The sequence below is a fragment of the Humulus lupulus genome, chromosome 6, assembly GCF_963169125.1.
Source record: "Humulus lupulus chromosome 6, drHumLupu1.1, whole genome shotgun sequence".
NCBI classification, from domain to species: domain Eukaryota; kingdom Viridiplantae; phylum Streptophyta; class Magnoliopsida; order Rosales; family Cannabaceae; genus Humulus; species Humulus lupulus.
In genome coordinates this window covers 40,060,752-40,082,310 of record NC_084798.1, presented here as the reverse complement: position 1 = coordinate 40,082,310, position 21,559 = coordinate 40,060,752, and the positions used below count along the sequence as shown (strand labels likewise).

Genomic DNA, 21,559 nt, shown 5'->3' with positions numbered 1-21,559 from the left:
ATTAAAAATCAATTATAAAAAGTTTGGGAATTAATTTTATCAACTTTTCATTCTATTAATTTTACTAATCAATTCTAAATCTCTTCTTTCTATTCTAATAGCAAGTTAATATAATCGATTCCTATTCTTTTTCAAGATATAAGATCTCAGTCTATATGTAGGTTTTCTACATTTTTGTGATAAACTTGAACATATAGAAGACATTAAGCAAAGAAACCTAATTACTACACAAGTCATACATGTACTGTCATCCAATATGCTACCTATGTCTATATAATGATAACATATTCAATTCTCATCTTTCAAATTTTGAATCAATACCATTAAATCAAGTAAATAGTGATGAAATATTTACCAGCATTAAACAAATATCATATAGATTGGATTCAAAAGAAGTATCAATAGAATATCATAATAAAATTAAATAGAAATCCCAGTGACTACATTAATCCCTAGATAAATGAAATCAGTTCATAGATAACATGATGAAAATAACATTCAAATAATTACTCATAGAAAATAACCTAAGGAATTCAGATGAAAAAGAAAAATCTATAAAGTTAAAACCAGAAAAAAGCAATCTAAAGCAGCAGGCTTTTCTAGATCTAGGGTTTTCAAAATCAGAACTGCTTATAAAAATGACAGAATAATGCTCCTTAAATAGTTTTCCAAGGTTCCCAGGTGAAAATACCGTTTTTCCCTTCAAAAAGTGGTTTAAAATATGAAAAAATGCATTGATAGCGCTGTGGCACTATGTATTGAGCGCTATAGTCAGAAGCAAAAATGCACTAAAAACTGTTTCACTAGTGTTGTAACGCCCTTGATGTAGCATTGGGGCGCTGCTCTGCTGGTCTTGATAGCGTTGTAGCGCTTGCTTTGTAGCACTGGGGCACTACTGACAGATTCAACAGGCTCCATCATATCCTTCCTAGCGCTGTGGCACCACTTTGATAGCGCTCTAGCGCTATTGACCGTATCAAAGCTCGTACATATCGACCCCGAAAAACATGATTTTCTCCAAATTAACTATATTTTCTTCCACGTTCACTTCATTTCACTCTTTTCACCAACTTAGCATGAAAACATGAAACATGAACAAACGAGCATAATTATGCAATAAAATAACCCTAAACTAACGAAAACCAACCTAAAAACTAGACCATAAACGAGCCTAAAACTCGTTTATCAAACTCCCCCAAACTAAACCTTTACTCGCCCTCGAGTAAAGAATCTAACTAGATTCAAACCTAAACAAACCAAGTTGACATAACTAACCAATTCCAACACTCAAGACTGCTATGTGCATATAATTCTCAGGAAAAACAATCATGCTATTTAAAACATTAATCTAAATTTTCAGTCAAAATTACTTCACCCTTTCACTCCAATCTATCAACACCAAAGCTCATTTACTAATAACTCGAAAATAAAATAATTGAACCACTTTATGTACATCAAATTCTCACTAACTAACCACATAACCAAATATTTCCATATGCCTGCATTACTTACTATTCTCCATTAATATAAAAAAATGCATAAACAAGAATCAATAGGACTTTATAAGGGCTGTAATAAAAGGCTTAGGTATAGGTAGATAAAGATATATTTTTAGGGTTAATCATACCACAAGCAAACTTTCCCATCAATTGCACACCACTCATCCCTTGTTACCCTTTTTTTTTGGGCAATGATTGAGAATATATATATTTTTTTCCATACACTCCCCCAAACTTTTATTTTTCAATAGATAAATGTTTGGGAGCATAATCATTTTTCACTTTCTTTTCCTTTTCTTTCTTTAATTTTTTCTCAATCACAAGTAATTTTCTGAATAACACATAATACAAACATCCCATTACACATTCACTCCCCTCATATAATACTTTTCATGCTCATGGTATGGGTCAAAAAGAGTAAATGGTAATCCAATTCATAGGTAGGCTCAAAATAATGTGTTAACAAGAAAACAGTTGTAAGGCTCAAAATGGTTGACTAAGGATAAAATTTAATAGGGTTAGCTTGAAAGGCACAACCAGTCTAAAAAAAATTGCCTATATCATTTTTCGAAATGTGTATTGTTTCAAATTTAATCTCAAATAGTAAGGAAACAGGTTCTAGATTTTTTTTCAATCTTTTCAATTTACAATCCAAATTCGACATGCATAAAATAACTCAATTATAACATTTGCAATTTATGAACAATAGATCTCTAATGTCAACAAATCACAGTGAAAAAAAACAAAGTAATCTAACCAAGCACACATATTGTTTCAGAATCACAACAATTTTTCCTTTGGATTATACAACATATCAGTCAATCATATTGAAATGGCAACTATCATCAACTTAATTTACACTCTAAAACATGACTCAAAACAACTAACGAAAATAAAACAAACAAATCGTAAAACGCAAATGCATCAAAGAACACCAGAAATAAATCTTTCCCCCAAAATTAAAACCGAACATTGTCTCCAATGTTAAAGTACAGAAAGAATGAGAACAGAGACTTACCTGACCAGCCACATCAGTATGGCGGTTGTGGCGGCTGGGACGAAGGTCCCTTGAAAGGTTGAGATGGCGAGGCCGTGGTTCTAGAAATCCAACAAATGACTGAGGTGGAGGTGGAGGTGGAGGTGGAGACGAAGACGGAGGAGGAGAGTAAAACAGAGAATACGGTGGATACGGTAGTGGTGGAGCAAAATAAGTTTTGTCCGCCTCGTTTAAAGACCACCGACTTACCAAGTTGTTTAAGCGAGCCACATGGTTCACCTCGTATTCGTACCATTGGTCCATGTATTGATTCATCATGTGCTGCTGCTGAACCATATACTGATTCTGTTGGATAAGATAATCCAACTTATCACTGACGTTCTTCATGCTATGGTCACTACTACCCCCAGCAACACTGGTTCAGCCTCTTATTCCACCTCCGTTTCCACACGACGTTTACCCTTTTTCCTAGCCTGTGGCATATATAGAGTAGGTTCTGGATAATCCTTCATCAAAGTAATCGACAAAGGTTGCTGCAACGACTGATAAATATCATTAACTAACTCAGGAACTCCAGCCTTATAGCATAACATTATGATGGCAGATCCATGGCCCAAACCTCTAGTGGTATGGCCTTTTTCAATGAACTCTATATTTTCTTTAATTCACGAACCCATATTAATAGTCATCCCTATCATCAATGCATACATCAGGAGTACTCGATCCTTAGTCATGTCAGACACATGACTTACTGGCATGAACCGAGCATAAACAAAGAAAGCCCAAAATCTGGCTTCAATATTCAATTGACATGACGTGATACTCTTATAATCTATACATCCCTTAAAAAATCTCGTATATTCCTCCTCATGCTCTTTTATATGTGGGACATTAAAAACCTTATTAATGGATTCGGCAGTGAAAGAGACTCGCTTACCTCTAACAAAAACTTTGTCATTGTGTTTAGCTCTTAAATTCGCATAGAACTCATAAACCAATGATACATTTGCTTGTGCCAGTTTTGTAAGAAAACTTTCCCACTTCTGAGCCGCGAGATTAGCTTTAACTAATTAAAAAATCTGATGATCAAAAGGGTCAGATTGATATTCTACCTCACGTTCAGGAATCAATGTTTTTCTTACAAAATTTTCATAACGCTCTTGAGCCTGAAAATTTATAAACCTAGTTTCATCATACTCTTGCTCCGAACTATCATCCCTTTGTTGGGAAGCAGAAGCTTGTCCTTTTCCCTTATCCTTAGACCTTCCCGCTCTACTTTTTGGAGCCATTGTCTACACTCTCAACAACACCCAAACCCAGAATTTTTTTTACAGTACCTTCCCTCAAAATAAACACTTTCCTTCTTCACAACCACCCTATAAATTCAATTTTACCGAACACAACACCCAAATTCTCCAAATCTCAGCAGCAAAAACTAAATTCCACCAAAAGCAAGCAACACATGTACCTAACCCCCAAATGCAGTAAAAATCTTGAAATAAATGGGATTGAAAACACTTACTAACCCTTGAAATCGTCTTCCTTGTGCTTGATTGAGTAAAGCCCCTTGAAAATTTTAATCTTCTTCAAGAAATTAAAACTCTGAATTTTTAGGGTTCCAAATGGAATTTGAAAATTGAAATTGATTTTAGAGGTAAGAATTTGACTAATGGACAAAAGGGCTGAGATAGAAGAGAAAATGAAAAAATAAGTGGAAGAGATGATATTTTCTGGAAAGAAGCTGCAATGGAGGATTTATGGAGGTTTTGGGGTGTTGGGATAGAGAGAACATGAAAGGGAGAAGAGAAAATGAGGGTTTGGAAGAAGAAGTCTCAATATTCAGCCTTTTTTTTTTTAAAAAAAAAAAAACAAGGATAGAGCGCTGTAGCGCTACATATGTAGCACTGTAGCGCTACTAGGGGTTTCTGGGCATATTTGGGTTCTGGGTATAGCGCTATAACGCTACTTAAGCAGCGTTGTAGCACTACTTGTCGTTTCAACATGCCTTTTTCAATCTGAGAATAGTGTTACTACCTTGACAAAAATTTCCATCTTCTCTCTAAATAGCGCCGTAGCGCCACCTTCTCAGCGCTATAGCGCTACTGCCTTAGAAAATAAGATTTTTCTAACCCTTTTCTTGTAAAATCTTACATTTTTTCACGTTTTTCATGGTTCATACATTACATCAAAAAATTTCTAATTAAAACTAATAATAATCACTAAAACAAATTCCCTAAACATTGTTCCAAACCAAACAAATAACATAAACTTAAATTACAAAAGAAATAAAAATAACTTAGGAATGCCTCCTAAGAGCGTTGTCTTTAATGTCTTTTAGCTAGAGTCTTGTTTGTATTCAGATCGAAGTGGTTCCAAAAACCACAAATTGGAATTTTTCCACCGGGCCCTCCAAATAATGCTTCAATCTCTGGCCATTCACCTTAAAATGTCTCGTCTTCTCACTATGAACTTGCACTGCTCCATAAGGCAGGGAAGCAACTACTGTGTACAGTCCTGACCATCTCGATTTCAATTTACCAGAAAAGAGCTTCAGTCTTGAATTAAATAGCAGCACTTTATCTTCTGGTCGAAAATCCTTCCTTAGTATCCGCTTATCATGAAAGGCCTTCGACTTCTATTTATAGATCCTCACATTCTCATAAGCTTCTTTTCGAAATTCATCAAGCTCGTTTAACTCCATAAACCTATTTTGTCCCTCCATAAAGAGGTCAAGATTTAACTTTTTCACACCCCAGTAAGCTCTATGCTCCAGTTCCACCGGTAAATGGCATGCCTTACCAAACATCAATCGATGTGGTGACATACCAATCGGAGTTTTAAATGCAATGAGATAAGCCCAAAGTGAATGATCAAGCTCTTTTGACTAATCTTTCCTTCACGTATTTACAGTCTTTTCCAAGATACCTTTAATCTCCCTATTTGACACCTCGACTTGACCATTTGCAATTGGATGATAAAACAATGCCTTTTGATGATGAACACCGTAGCGAGCACAAAGAGCAGTGAACGACTTCCTCGATCACTAATAATTGCTCTAGGGGTGCAGAATTGAGTGAAGATATTTTTGTGAAGGAATCTAAGTACCTCTTTCCCATCACAAGTAGGAGTTGCTGCAGCTTCTACCCATTTAGAAACATAGTCCATCACAAGCAAAATGTACTTGTTATTATACGATGACGGCAAAGGTCTCATAAAGTCTATTCCCCATACGTCAAACAACTCGACTTCCAAAATACCAGTCATTGGCATTTAATCTCTTCTTGATATATTCCTAGTCCGTTGACAACGATCACAACTTTTGACAAAGATATTAGCATCTTTAAATAATGTAGGCCAGTAAAACCCACTATGCAAAACTTTTGTTGCTGTTCTTGTTCCTTCGAAATGACCGCCGCAATGCAAAGTATGACAGTGAGTCAAGATTGACAACATCTCCTCTTCGAGCACACATATTCTAATAACTTCATCAGAACAATGTTTATACAGAATAGGCTCCTCCCAATAATAGTGCTTCACCTCTGAATAGAATTTCTTCAATTGTTGCCTTGTCATCTTAGGAGGTATAACCTTTGTAGCCAAAAAATTAACATAGTCTGCAAACCATGGAACATCTTTACAAACACTTACTTCAAACAACTGTTCATCAGGAAAAGCATCATTAATCTGAACTTCTTTATCAAGAGACTCCTCATCAACCTCCAATCTAGACAAGTGATCAACCACCTATGTCAATGCCAATTTGATTTCAAAGATTCAATTCAAGCATCAATTCCATAAGACTATGCATGGTAATAATATATGTCTATATCACTACAATGTTGAAATCAAAGAGGTCAAGCATGCACCATTCAAATTGTGTGTCAATTAAATCTAAACTTTTCAATTTTTTTTTAATATTAACCTAGTTGCTCAATAAAGGTGAGCATTCATTAGCAAGCATTACTCATGATAAAATCTTGAATGAATAAACCTCAAGTGCATTAACATCAAAATCAAAATATCATAAGTCACGTTCAAATTATCCTAGCTGTTTAAAGTTTAACTCATGGTTACAAACTCAAAAACACCCAAATAATAACAATTCATATTCAAAAAATTAGCAAGAAAAATTAAAGAAGCTAAGAGTAAAAGAGAGAGGCAAGCCAATGGGGTGTCTCCAAATAGTCTTTTTCTTCTAACTTTTTCTCCTTGTTCTTCTCTTCTTCTCACATTAAAAGCTCTCCAAAAAATGGTTGTTCTGTTTTGTACCAAGAGGCTGCTATATTCTCTCATGGTCTGTACGTGTGTATCTAAAATTAGGAATGAAGGTGATAAAAATGCTAGTTAATTCCCTTCTTTTTTTTCCCCTTTCACGCGGGCCTCCTTCCTTTCCTTTTCTTTTCTTGTTTTTTTTTTCTTTCTTTTAAGACCAATTGACCAAAATAAAATAAGGGATTAAAAACCGTTTTAGTTACAACTCATCCCAATTCAAGCAAACCCCAAAAGTTGAGTTGGCCATTTTCTTTCCCACGTGGGCCTTTAAAATAGATTGCTGACAGAACATAATGCTGCTTCCATGCTGCAGCATTCCATCATCCCAAGTCCAATTCCAATTTCAAATTCTTTCAACATTATCCAAAACTCTACCAACCACATGCCGAGACAAAATTCCACCATTTAGGATATAATTTTCAACCATTAAACTAATATTTAATATTATCTCATTAAAATTAATATTTGACAAAACTAAAATAAAGACACTACAAAAGATCCTAAACCACTCTTTTCTTGATGAAAACCTAAGTTTAAAAGCATAAAAATAAATCTAATTCTTAGAGTTATCACACCCTCAAACTTAACTCATTGCTCGTCCCGAGTGATGACTCTACTACCCAACAAACACACAACACCATAGAAGTCATAAATGACACCATAAAGACACAACAAAACAAGATATGAAGCTCATAATCAATTTGGAAATGGTCATATTAAAGTGGGGCTAAAGCTCTCAAATCAATGATTCAAATGATAACTCAAGTGTATATGCAAGCCAAGTTCTTCAAGTATTAAGATGCTAACCCAACCAAGTTTTCAATGTATTCTCAATTAGTGCACAACTAGTTCTTCCCAATCAACCCATCTTCCCTAGATTAAGCTACCTAACAATCCTAAGGTTTAATTCATGTTTTCACTTGTTGAACTCAATAACCCCTCTCCACTAATGTAGTTGGAAAAATGATTTAGATCAATATGTCTTCACATGGTTGTAATGTAGGCTAGGCTAAATGTATAGATTAAGATGGATTTTGTAAGCTACAACCTTAAAACCTAGCTTGCCTTGGACCTAGTGGATTCATTATCCTCTACCCATTACAAGTGAACTTAAAACCTAGCTTGCCTTGGACCTAGTGGATTCATTATCCTCTACCCATTACAACTGAACTCAATCCTCCCCCCCCCCCCCCCCCCCCAATAGCATTCAATTCCCTCTTTCTATGAATACTACACTTATATGCTCAAATATGGGTACAATGCAACTACAAAAAACTTCTTTATTCTTTATTTGCACTTAATTATATATACATATATATATTTTTTTTAAAATTCTCTAATAATTTTTTTTTTTTGACTGAATACAAAGAAACTTTAAAATAAAAACATTGAAGATAACAAAAACATAAACACAATTAACAAATTTGAGCATACAAGTGTATATTAATTAATAATTATGAACAACCCAAGAACAAAGATACTCTTTCCTCACTTCCCCCCCAAACTTATCTCAATTAATATCCAAGAAAAACTAAGCATAAGGTTTGGTTAGAAATAAAAATAGGATATTCAAAAAGGGATTGGCTATCAAATTAATGTTACATGAACAAAATAGGCCAATAAGCTCAAAGTTGGGTCACTAGGGATGATAATTACAAGGTAGGCATGAAAAGCTCAAACGATCCAAGAAAATTGCCTAAATCCTCTCTAAATCATTAAGCCTACTAGGATTTTGCCTTAAGGGAATTATCAAGCCAATTCTAAGCTTAAACCTTCATGAATACTTAGTTTAATCTAGGGTGGTGGGTTTCATGGTCAAACTATACACACTCAATTGAGACACACTCTCACTATGATTGATTAGCACCAAAAGCTTTAAGTACTAAAGGCTCACTAATACACAAGAGTTAACAAATATTGCAATTTTATTTTTCTAAAATTTTATCATTGAGCCACCCCCACACTTTAGCACAACCATTAGAAAAATTGATTCCAATACAACCTAGACTCTAGACTTGACACAAACCAAACCTAAACAACATCTAAAACTTAAGAAAAATACAATACATTGAGGCAACACATATAGCAATTATAAAAAACACCCCCCAAACATAAGAGAGAGCAATGTCCTCATTGCTACCCAACACAAACAACAACAATAGTAACAAAACATCATAGCAACAAGAAACAGTCCAAATGAAAACTAAATAAAAGCAGAAGGCAAAGAAAACTCCCTCATATCACTGGTCACCACCATCGGCATCTTCATCGCTTGCCTCCTTGTCGTTCTTAGTGCTATCTCCTCTCCATGGAGTTAAGATGCTATCCGGGAATTGAGGCAAGAATGCGAAAGGCTCGGTGAAATTCTTCCCAAGCATGTTCTCTATGGATTGGTCACACACTCGAGTATAGCGCTAATAGGCCTGCTACTGCTGATGCATGAAGTGCATCATGTCCATCATTTGTCTGTGGTGGGGGTCAACCGTAGGGGAAGCATTAGAGGAAGCATTTTCAGGTATAGTAGGGGCATCATTCTCAAAGGGTAGCTCAACTGGTGAGTCTTGCTTGACATCGGGGGCAACAGAAGAGCCTTCCCCATGCTTCTTTGAATCAGAAGTACTCAACACGCGAACTATGTCATATGGGATAATGCGACCGTGGATATATTTCTCATGAATTTGCTCAAACATTGGGACACCGGCTTGGAGATATAGTTGCGTGATCAGTGAGGGAAAGAAGGTATGTCCCGCATTCTTACTGGCACACTCTCATATCTTTTGGGCAATGATCTTGCCCACATTGATGGTATGTCCACCGATGATGGAAAATAGTAGGAACATCCTCTCCATATTAACTGTGGAAGTGTGCATAGTGGGCATAAAAATGTTGCAGATAAAGTAGAACCATACTTTAGCTTTTGGGGACAAGAATTCTCGCCAACGTGTGAGACAATCTTGGGTGGAAGAGGATATCCATTGGGTGTCAGGAACAGTAAGATCATCCAATACTTGCTGGCATAGCTCCCAGTCACAGATTTGAAACATGTCTCCATAGTCATCATCCTCAATATTTGGTAACTCATAAAAAGCATTGATGGCGATTGATGTCAAGGGGACTTCTTTTCCACGAACTATGAAACTTTGTGACTAGGTGGGCCAGAGGTTAGCATAGAATTCTCGCACAATTGTGTCATCTGGCATGAATCGAGTGCTACAAAACAACTGCCAATGGAGTGCTTCAACATGATTCCGAATATAAAGGGGCACTTCCGCTTCATCAACACTACTCAAATTAAATCCCTTGTCAGCTAAAAATACTTGGGTGAGGAATGTGATCTCATAGCGATCTACAACCTCAGTACAACAAAATTTAGTATACGAGCTTACCTTCCTAGCAACTTTCTTCTTACCCCAAGGCATTTTCACAAGGAGCAGACCCACACATCAATTCAACAAGCAACCATACAAGAAAAGTAGCAATACCACATTAAAAAAAAAAAAATAACGCCCTTCAAACCGTGAACAAGAAGCACCAATCAAGACTCAAAATTTCTTCCTATTAGCAAGACTAGTAACAAGGGATCCCAACAGAAAATATGGTATACTAGGCAGGCATTCAACTGCTGCACCCCATAACTCATAACAACAAAATCTGAACAATGCCTCATAATCAATGCAATTGTGTAATCAACTAGGCTCATGTGAGAGAGAGAGGTACGAACTTGAGAGAAATCAGGCCTTGGTGTTGGTGGAAAAACCCAGGCGTGCGACTGGTCACATGGGTGCGAGACGGTGGGGTTGGGTTCATGGGGCCTTGGTGCATGGGGAATGCGAGTGGGATGCTTGCGATGGAGACAGAAGGTGGTCAATGTTTGGTTGAGGAGGGTGGAGACGATCGAGATCAGTTGGGATCTTGCACAGGGGCAAGGAGAATGCGAGGGAAGGCAGAGAGAGAGATCGAGAACGGGGAAGGAGGTGGAGCACGGGCCTGAAGTATAGGTGTTGGTGGCGATTTGGGTCGTGATGGGGCGGTTATGGAGGGTAGGCCAAAGTATCGGGTGGGACATGTGGTGAAAAGGAAGGGTAGAATTTAGAGATAGTGAACAGTAAATTGGGAACTAGGGTTATTATTAATCTTTTTTTATTTTTGTAAAAAGAAAACTACAATCCCACGTAGTACCCCATGGATTTCTTGCAAAAAAATTCCCAAAATCGCTCAAAAATGCCCAAATCTCGCCTATCTTCAATGCCGCAACATCACAAAAGAACCTAACATCATAGTTACAACATCAATCCCAGACTTTCCAGAATTCAAATCAATAGGAAACCTGCCATAAATATATCCAAGTCTTGACTTAAAACATGTCCAAATTCTCTTCAATTAACCCATAAACATATCAGAATCATCACATCCACCCCATAAACATGAACATACTTAGTTCCACAACATAGATAGTGAATGACAGAGGTGAAAGAACAAAAACGTAATACTATATACTATATATGTATAAAATTAATTTGCTGCTCTCCAAGTCTATCTTTAAGCACAGCATCTCAAACACATGATTCTTCAAGGGTCAATTAAGGTGAGTGATATCTTATTTCGCTCAACCTCACCACCCCAATAGTGTTTCAACCTTTACCCATTAACCTTGAATTCACTCCTTCATTTCATCTCAACTTTACAACCCCATAAGGATAGACCTTAGTAATAGTGAATGGCCTAAACCACCTTGACTTGAGCTTTCCTGGAAATAGCTTCAAGCGTGAGTTAAAAAGCAAGACTCACTGGCCGTCTTCAAACACTTTGGGTTGAATGTATTTGTCATGTCATCTTTTTGTTTTCTCCTTGTAAATTTTGGCATTTTCATAAGCGAATAAGCGCATCTCTTCTAATTCATTCAGTTGCAACATTCTCTTTTCTTCTGCAAGTTGTAAATCCATATTGAGTGTTTGAATAACCCAATAAGCACATTGCTCAAGTTCCACCGGTAAATGGTAAGCTTTGCCAAACACCAAACAATATGGTGACATCCCAATGGTGTCTTTAAATCTGTTCTTTAGGCCCACAATGCGTCATCTAACCTCTTGGACCAATCCTTGTGGTTAGGGTTCACCACCTTCTCAAGGACACCTTTGATCTCTCTATTGGAAAACTCAGCTTGCCCATTATTTTGGGGAAGGTATGCAGTAGCTACATTGTGCCTCATATCATACTTAGCCAACAAACTTACTAGTAACTTATTCACAAAATGAGTGCCTTCAACACTAATGATTGCCCTAGGGGTGCCAAAGCGAGTAAAAACATTCTTTTATAAGAATTTCATGACAACTTTAGAATAATTAGTAGGAGAAGCAATCACTTCCACCCATTTTGAGACATAATCCATAGCTACCAAGATGTACAAATTTCCATAAAATGGAGGAAATGGGCCCATGAAATCTATACCTGTAATGCCCCAAATTTCCTAATAAGGTTTAGGACCTTGATTAGGAGGCCGGGAGGGCCATAATTGATTTATTATGATATTTAATGATTATATGCATGTTTATGTGGATTATATTATTATATGATGGTGAATGCATGCATATGGGTTCATATTTTAATTGCAAAGGGAATTTTGGTAATTTGGCCGTTGAGGGTGTGATTGTGTATTTTTATGCATGGGGGTGGATTATAAATAATACCACATGATATGTGGGTTGGTTCGAGCCATTCGGCATGAGACGATCATGGAAATGCAAGTTTTCGGTCTAGTCATAACGGGATTAAGTTCGGGGCTCGGGGTGAGTCTCGAGATGTTTAAATGATTAGAACGTTGCTGGGAATTAAAAGGGTAACGGGATAAGAATTAATGGCATTTGAGAATATTGAGAGTAGCAGGAATTAGAGGGTGTTAATTATAATTAACGAGATAGGCGGGAAAGGACGGTTTTACCCTTGGGATGACTTTAGAAGCCTTTATTTGACCTAGGGGCAATATGGTCATTTGGCAAAGGATATGTATCATTTAAAGGCTGTAGAAAATGTATGAAAAGAAAACACAGCATCATCATCCTCATCTTTCTTTCTCTCCCGTACTTATTCCTCCTCCTTCTTCCTTTTGATTTTTTGAGAGCCAATTTGAGGTAGCAAGCTAGGAGAGCAAGGATTGAGGGCTTAGGACTTTGGTTCAATCATTTAAGGGGATCTAAATCAAGCTTGAGGTAAGGAATTCATCCATGAAAACAAGCCATACTCTATTTTTCTTTATAGTTTTCAGCTTATAGTTTTGATGTGGATAGTTGGGAATTAAGGGAAGTTTTTGTGTAAATTGATTGGGTTTTGATGAGGGTGTGATATAGATGATGATTTGGGGTTGAATTGGATGTTTGGGTGATGTTTGGGATTGATTTGGAGGGTTGGTTTCAAGAGAAATCGCAAGGAAGAAGAACCAGAAAGTTTCTGGTCTGTAATTGGCGCAGTAGCGCTAGGCAGGGCAGAGAGCAGGGCTCTCTGACTTGGAAATTGGGCTGCAGTGCCATTTAATAGGGATGCAGTGCCATTTAATAGGGCTGCAGCACCATGTATTAGGGCTGCATCGCTGGTCCATTTTTCAGCAAACCTATTTTAGGGCTCGGAATGATCCTTAAGGCTCGGGGTTTGGTTCCTTTGCCCCGTTTGAGTATATTAAGATTTTTCGAGAGTGTGGGATGGATCCCGGGAGTGTGGTTTTAGATTATAAACCTTTTTATGATTTATTTTATTGATGGGATTCCATATTTGGTTATGACTAGGTGACCGTTAAAGGACCAAAGGACTGATCATTCTCAAAGGTCGTTTATTTTATTAATTCTTGCTCGAACCCAAGGTAAGAAAACTGCACCCCATATGTGACATGCATGGCTATGATTGATGCATGTTGGATGTTGAATGTGAACATTGATAGCATAGTGTATGCTTGGCAATTTTGCCCATTTGCGTATGGTTATTATTGAGGCATGCTGGATGATTAAGTGTGATGCATGTGATGCACGAGAAACATGTGGTTGGGGCATGCCATGAATGATGAATATGAGATTGGTCAGAGCTTGAGTCTCTATGTTTGTGCATGATCATAATTATGCTAGCAACTGTTTAGTAAGCATGCTGAATGCCCTATTCTTGGATAATTGGCATATGATACACATTGATAGCATTGCTTACCTGTGCATGGTACGGACTAATTAGTCAGATTTGGGAAAGGTGCTAGTATCAACTGTGAAGCTATGACTCATTAGTCAGGTTCGGTAGTGGTACTGGGCACTGGTCACGTTGCACTGACTCATTAGTCAGAACGGCCTTAGCGTGTATCACGCAAGCCAACAGAGATTAGATCTAATCGACTATCTGCATTGAATGACTCAAAGAGCATTAATGTCGGACCGACCTCAAGGTCGATGAACATTATAAGCGCTTGAAGGCTAGTGGCTTAACTAGCAGCCACTCTTCCACTTGAATTAGTGACTTGCTTGTCAGTCACTCAGTATGGTTTACCAGAGGCTGTTGGGGCTGGTGGCTTACCTAACAGCCACTCCTCCATTTGAATTAGTGACCTGCTTGTCGGTCACTCAGCATGGTTTATCAGAACCTTAAGTGTTGCGACACTCATCTGATTAGGATTGACTTGATAGTCCTCTAATCAGAAGGCTAGGATTTTTTATCCTGGATACCCCAGCATTGTTTGAGGTCATTTGCATGCTTGAATAAAGCTATGTTTGCTAGGCATGCCAGGTATGGTTTGATATCATGATATGACTGTTTATGAGCATATGAGTTTTCTTGCTGGGCTTCGGCTCACGGGTGCTTTGTGGTGCAGGTAAAGGCAAAAGGAAGCTTGACCATCCTTGAGTTGGAGAGCTTAGGTGATGACGTGTACATATGCAGCTTCTCGACCAATACTTGGGCGAGGTTTGAAAGTGGAACTAGGGCTGAACCCTGTTTTGCCGCTTAGAACGGCCTATTGTAAACACTTTCTTGTAATAAACTCTGAAATTATATTTTTGGGATCCCAATGTATACAGTAAACGTTATATCTTAACCAAAGTATTTAACCCCTAAACCGCTAATCATACTTAGTTACACGTTTATGGCCAAACGACTCGATTAACGAGTTTAGCACTGTTTGCAATGTGCACTGTAGCGGTCCCTGGAGTTGGGGCGTTACAATACCCCACACATCAAATAATTTAGCTTCAAGAATATTAGTTAAGGACATGTCATTCCTTCTGGAAATATTACCAACCATTTGGCATCGATCACATCTTAACACAAAATCATGAGCATCTTTAAACAAGGCCAAAATAAACCACTTTAAAGTACCTTAGATGCGGTGCGAGTCCCCCCAAAATTCCCTCCACAAGGTGAATAGTGGCAATGGTGTAGGATATCTTCCATCTCTTCACTACAAGAAAATGGGGTCTTTACCTACCAATTGTAAGTGTAGGTAAAACTAGCCTAATGGTGGGTAATATGGTTTACCTACCAATATTGAATTGGTAGAGATTGGTAGGTAAACGTTAGTGGGGAAAGAGTCTTTACCTACACTTATTAACACTGGTAGGTAAAAGAATCAGTGGACCCCACTAAGTTATATGTAACGACCCAGATTTTCAAGACTCGATAATGCGGAAATATAAATGTTTTCATTTAACAAATGTCTCAAAAACCCATAGAAAAAAAAATCTTTTTAAAAAGTCGTATGGCCATACTTAACATTTAGTTACAAACATGTTTTATAAAGATTAGAGTGAGCCTAGTTTAGGAAAATTACACAACATTTCCAAATATAAAAAGGCTTCCCAAAAGGTCGGTCCACATGTACATTTGCAAGGAAGACTCCAGCGCTCACTGCTCTGCCTTGCCCTTGCACTTACCTACAACATGAAACAACTAGGTAAGCGAAAACGCTTAGTAAGATCAACTTTCAAACAAAGCATATAGAGAATTAGGGTTCTGGACCCATCCGGACCCTACACAATCAATTTCAAGAACGCTAAAGCGTCCTGGCAAACTTATGGTCATGCCTGATAACCAAGGATAAATTAATTCATATCTAGATAAAAATCCTGCACTCAGAAAATCCCAGAACAAGCAGATATATTATATCACAACTATATCTTACCAACAATTATATCCCTGCACTCAGAAAATCCCAGAGCAAGCAGATATATTATATCACAATATAATTCGAGACCAACGCTCGACAATTTCCAACAATTCAGGCGTAACGCGCCCTCCAACATAATTGCTAATCTGTAAAAGAGAACCGAGTCTCCACACTAAGATCTAGCCAATAAATATTCTCATCAAGGGTAACTATCGTGTTACCTAGGGCATCACTACTTATCCAAGAGTGTAATCCAATTTACACGGCTTTACGGAGACATCTATGTTAACCAGTGGTGCTGGTGAGCAGTTGCCCCTAGGGTGTTCAGCCTCACTCTATCTTGGCAACCCCTAGTATCTCTAGGCACTCTCACTGAATGGCCAATATTCACGGCTGCTATCCGGGAATAACTTATCAGAGCACTTGCTCGGATTCTAACCGTCCAATGATTAAGTAAGCATGAGGGCCCCTAGGTCCCATTTATCTTGGCGCCCCTAGGTTTAACCAGCTTATCCTCATCTCATGGCCACTCGTCGCGGTAATGAACCGGACATAAATAAAATCAAGCAGTGTGACGGGGATCAACCGTCTAGGATATGACGGACTTCTACCGTTCATATTTTCTAAATCAGCACTCACTAGACTAACGTCTCTAAGCAACTTTCTATGACAGTCTATATATGTGCATGTATCCCTATACTAACATACAAGACAATAATCATCTCATGTTGCAGCCATACAATATAAGTTGACTTACTTGGAGTCCTTAGCGCTCAGCAGGTTTTCACCCTCCAACGTTCAGTCCAGTTACGCTTAGCCAATACTGTAGTTATCCATACAGTATACTCGGATTAATTATGACACTCATAATTCATTATTATTATTTTGGGCAGTTTGGTCATTTTAATAAAAGTCATTTGTAAGGATTTATAATCCTTATTTGGTTTTAAACCTATTAAGGAAAATCATACAAAATATACGAGACTAAACCCTAAGTCTCGGGGAGACCTATCCTAAGGTCTCGATACCTAGGCTCGGGTATCACAATGGTATTCCCCACAACCCGCTAAAAATCTTATTATTTCAAGGTATCGCTATTAACCTGCACTTTCGACTAGTCGGTTAAAATATGTAAGATTTTAGCCGGTATTACATCCAGAAAATACAAATAAATTCCTTAATTATTTTTAAAGAAAATAAACTCTTTAAATTTTCCTTTTTGTTTTCTTAAGGTTTTAATATCTAAAAACCGATTTAAGAAAATTGCCTAATTTGTCTTAATTAGGAAAACCGTTATAAATTTCTCATCTTGACTAATTAATTTTCCAAAAGCAATTAATCAATTTTTACTTACTAGAAAAATAATTCATTTAATTATTTTCTCAAAATATAGGGTTTTAACCCCTCTTTTAATTTATTAACTATTAATAAATTAAATCTCTTATTTTTAGAAAGAATAAAAACTCTTTAATAAAAATAATTCATTTAAACTCAAAGGGGTAATTTTAGTGAAAATATGATTTCAAGACTTACCAATTTATATCTTGAAATAAGCAAAATTTTACTTTTTACCTTATGTTCCAAAATCTCATTTTTACACTAAGTGTGGAAAACCTATTTTTCACATTTTTAACTACATACTTCGTTAGTTCATAACTTGGAATTTACTTACTCGATTGTTACCAAAATTTCCCAATTCCATTTTTGTTATGCCATTTAGGTCTTTGTAAAATCTTAGGTCAAAATGAGCATTTTTTATTGGTGAAATCATCTTCCAACAATGAGGTAAAAATGACCTTATTTTCAAGCCCTTATTTTTTCCAAACTTTGACAGTTAATAACTTTCAAACCGTTCAATATTTTCTTACCAAATTTTACAGTGGAATAATATGTTATGCCAGAAATATGTCCACAAAATTTTAGAAAAAACTGGGTTCATTTTCCCTATACAGTGGCTGTCCAAACTTGGTTCCGAAAATAAGAATACGAAAAAACAGTTTTTTACCTAAACTTTGAAATAGCATAACTTACTCATTTCTAAACATTTTTTAGTGTTTCAAAAGCTCAATTTTATGTACTCACTCTCAAAAACATCACAGTACAATTTAATTTTACAAAAACAATATACAGTGGCTGCTTGACCCCTTGGAAGTCACAGCTTAAAACATGTTTTGTTTTAGGGTATCCTACAAAACCCTTGGGGGTTTTGGTTCCCATTTTCAAAAAATCAATACACATGCATCATAAAAATTATTAAACAACTACCATAACCTTATTACATCACCAACAAGAAACTTTAAGCATTAAATATACAAAATAATGCTTAAAACTAAAAACCCTACAACAAAATCATCAAAAGTAAACTTTTTACCTCTTTGGTGTTCTTGCTTAAGGTTTTTACCTTCCTATTAGCTTTGGCTCCTCCAAAACCTTTCAAAAACCCTAACCAACTTCCCCCAACAACATAGGTAATTAGCTATTTGAAACTCTATGATTAAAACTTGACAAAAGTCTAGATTAATGAAACTTTACCTTAGGGAAAACCCTTCCTAGACCAAGACTTAGCTTCCAAGTTTCTTTGGTGTTCTTGGGGTTGAACATGGAGAGAACACTTGAGAGAGTCTTCAAAAATCAGATGAGAGTGAATGAGGGAGGGAGAGTGGTCGGATTTGGGGGTTAGAATGGCTCACACAACTCTTCAAAATATCACAAAACACTTGAGTGATTTTCTACCCACTTGCCCACTTGACTTCTTAATTAAATGGGAGTTAAACTTTATAAAATTGGGTTCACACCACTCTAAAATAGCACATGGCCAGCCACCCTTTGCCATATATGTGATCATTAATTTTTTTTTTATTATATATATATATATTTTTATAAAGGTTAATAAATGTTTCATAAGAAGAAAAGTCCAAATTGTCTTTTGACACATTTTTCACTCTTATTAAGTTTTAATCACCAAACTTAACATTAATTAATTAAATTAAATGCCTCTCACATTTAATTTAATTTAATTAATCACATAATAAAATTTAACCTAAGGTCCATTCATGGAATAAAATTCCCCATTTCAGCAAAATTAGGCATTTAACACAAAATGCCTTAAAATTTCCATTTTCTTTTAGGTTTATTATTTTTTTACCAAACTTTAACTTTTATGAATTTATTTTATGCCCAAAATATAATTGCCATGATTTTTCATTTTATTTTCTGAGATTTTTACCCGATCAGGGTTTTTGTGTCGGTCTAGGACCGAAAGTCTTATCTTGACTTTTAAAATCACAAAATTCATATTTTGGCTAGTAATAACTCATGAAATACTTACAAACAAAATATAATATTATTTAAAATAATATTCTTAACCCGGGGGAAAAATCCCGACCCGAGTCGTTTAAAGGTACCCAAAAACGTAGGACGTTACATTATAAATCAATTGATGAGTCATCAGATGACGTGTTTGATGACATGGCATCCTACGTGTATGCTAACATGGTTTTTGTAGTTTTACATGTCTGATGACATGGCATCATATGTGGCATCCTACGTGGCATCATATGTGGCATCCTATGTGGTGTCATTTTATTAGCCCACATAGCATTATTTTATTGGTCTGTTACACAATTTATATTTTGTTCAAATTTAATGGTTATGTGTAGGTAAAAGATAATAACAGTTATTTATAAATGTTCTATATTAGAAATGAACTAGAAAAAAACCATACAATAATAAAATGTTTAATGCTAAAATTCTTTATAATGTTCAATATTAAAATAAGTCATAAAGTTATCATTTTAAGGTTACCCCTACCAAAATAAAAAAAAACTTCATAAAGTTCATTCCTTAGTAAATTAATGTAAATAAACTAAGAATCATCTTGTGACTCCCGAACTAAAAAGATGGCGACTCTCTTAAATTTGCATCTGAAGCTTGGTCTGTTGGAGGTGGTGGAGGCGGTGCCATCAAATTACTATGACGAAGTATATCCACAACCACACTAAGTTGTTCGTTAGTAGCATTAAGGCGGGAAGTTGTATCATTAAGTCATTCAACTAACTCTTCATAAGTTGGTTGATTACCCACAATATTTTCACGATGTGAAGTAGAAGTTGTGACACTAGGAGACCGCCCCCACCCTCGCAAGTATATTGAATCACGTCCAAGTACACACTCCATAATCTCTTTATCAGACAGTTCTTCTAGAGGATGTTGACCCCTTAACTCCATTTTATCCTAATAATATATTTAATTAATTATTAGTAAGAAATATAATAAATAAAATAATTAAAAATTTAAATTACTTACATATAATGGCCCGAGCTCTATTCCAGTCCATCCTTTCTCAGCATCATAATGCTTTAGACGCCATGTCTCAATTTGACCGGTATGGAATCCCCCTGCTGCATCAGGGGGTGGCACTTGTCCTTTGAGACCTTCTTCAGCATATTGATCGTATATGGCTCTCTTCTGAGGATCACTTAAAACCTACAACAAAAACCACAGAAAGAATCATATCAACAAAACCAGAAAACTCATAACAGAGCATAAGATACTGAGACAATCATATACCAAGTGTTAGCAACTGTTCTTGAACATAGCTTTTTAACATATGGATACTTATTCAAACCCTCATTTTCTTCTGGCCTAATGATTGAGATCACATCTATACAAAATAAAAAATACTAACTATATGCTCAAACCAAGAAACAAGTAAAATAGAAAATTATCCAACTGTTAATTCTTAATATTCAAACATCATATTCTAATTTCAAGAAGATTCATACTAACCAAGACATATTGGAAGCACTGCAATTGACATTCCAACAAATGCCAAGGCAACAGTCCACCCAGCCAACCCTTCAAGAAGCCTGTTCCCTTAATAATACAAGCGTACAGTATTTTTAATTTGTTTAGATTCCCTAGTTCTGGCGGTAGCTGACCAGAGAAATTGTTCATTGGTAAGTACCTATAGACAAAATTATTTCCAAGAATAAATGTCATTAATATCATAAACTATGAAATAGTCTTCAATGATATGCTTGAAATGGGCAATGGAAAATTCATAAAGAAAGGAGAAAAAACGATATAGTTACCATTAAAATGAAAAAATGCCTATAACTTACAAAAAAGATAGGTCAGTAAGTAGTCCCAATTCCTTTGGTACCTCCCCTGACAGTTCATTTGCGCTTAAGGCCCTAGTAATTGCCAAAAAATAATGATCAAGTGGAGAGAAATATTTTTAACATATCATACTAATCTTGTTAATTCCAAGCTCAAACTTTAGGTAAGCTTACAAGGATTTCATGTTAATAAGGTTTCCAATTGATGGAGACAATCATAACAGATAACAGAGGCAATTTTCAGAGCTCAAAGACAACAAAACTCACCTCCTCAGCTGCATCCTTAGTAGTCTTGAAATTCCGTGACCTTTGCTGGTTCATCTTAGCTCAAGGCGCAACACCACCTACAGAAAATAAATCCAAAACAGAAACTTTCAATCAACAAAACTATAGGCCCTTCAAACTAATGTAAATGAAAGCAAATTATTATTATTTTTATATAAAAAAAATGAAGAAACAGAAGACAAACCCAGTACCATAATCAATTTATTATCCAACTATTCAAACAACTACATAAATAGAAAGTACATAACCAGCATATATC

The 21,559-nt window shown here is 36.2% G+C and overlaps 1 long non-coding RNA gene across 1 annotated transcript; it reads right to left on the bottom strand.

Moving 5' to 3' along the window:
* Positions 1 to 19,616: 19,616 nt before the first annotated feature.
* On the bottom strand, positions 19,617 to 21,316 carry LOC133783977 (uncharacterized). The gene is made up of 2 exons (XR_009871058.1): positions 21,019 to 21,316; positions 19,617 to 20,380 (listed from the first exon to the last, which is right to left on the bottom strand). It is a non-coding gene; the product is annotated as an uncharacterized LOC133783977 (long non-coding RNA).
* Positions 21,317 to 21,559: the final 243 nt, after the last annotated feature.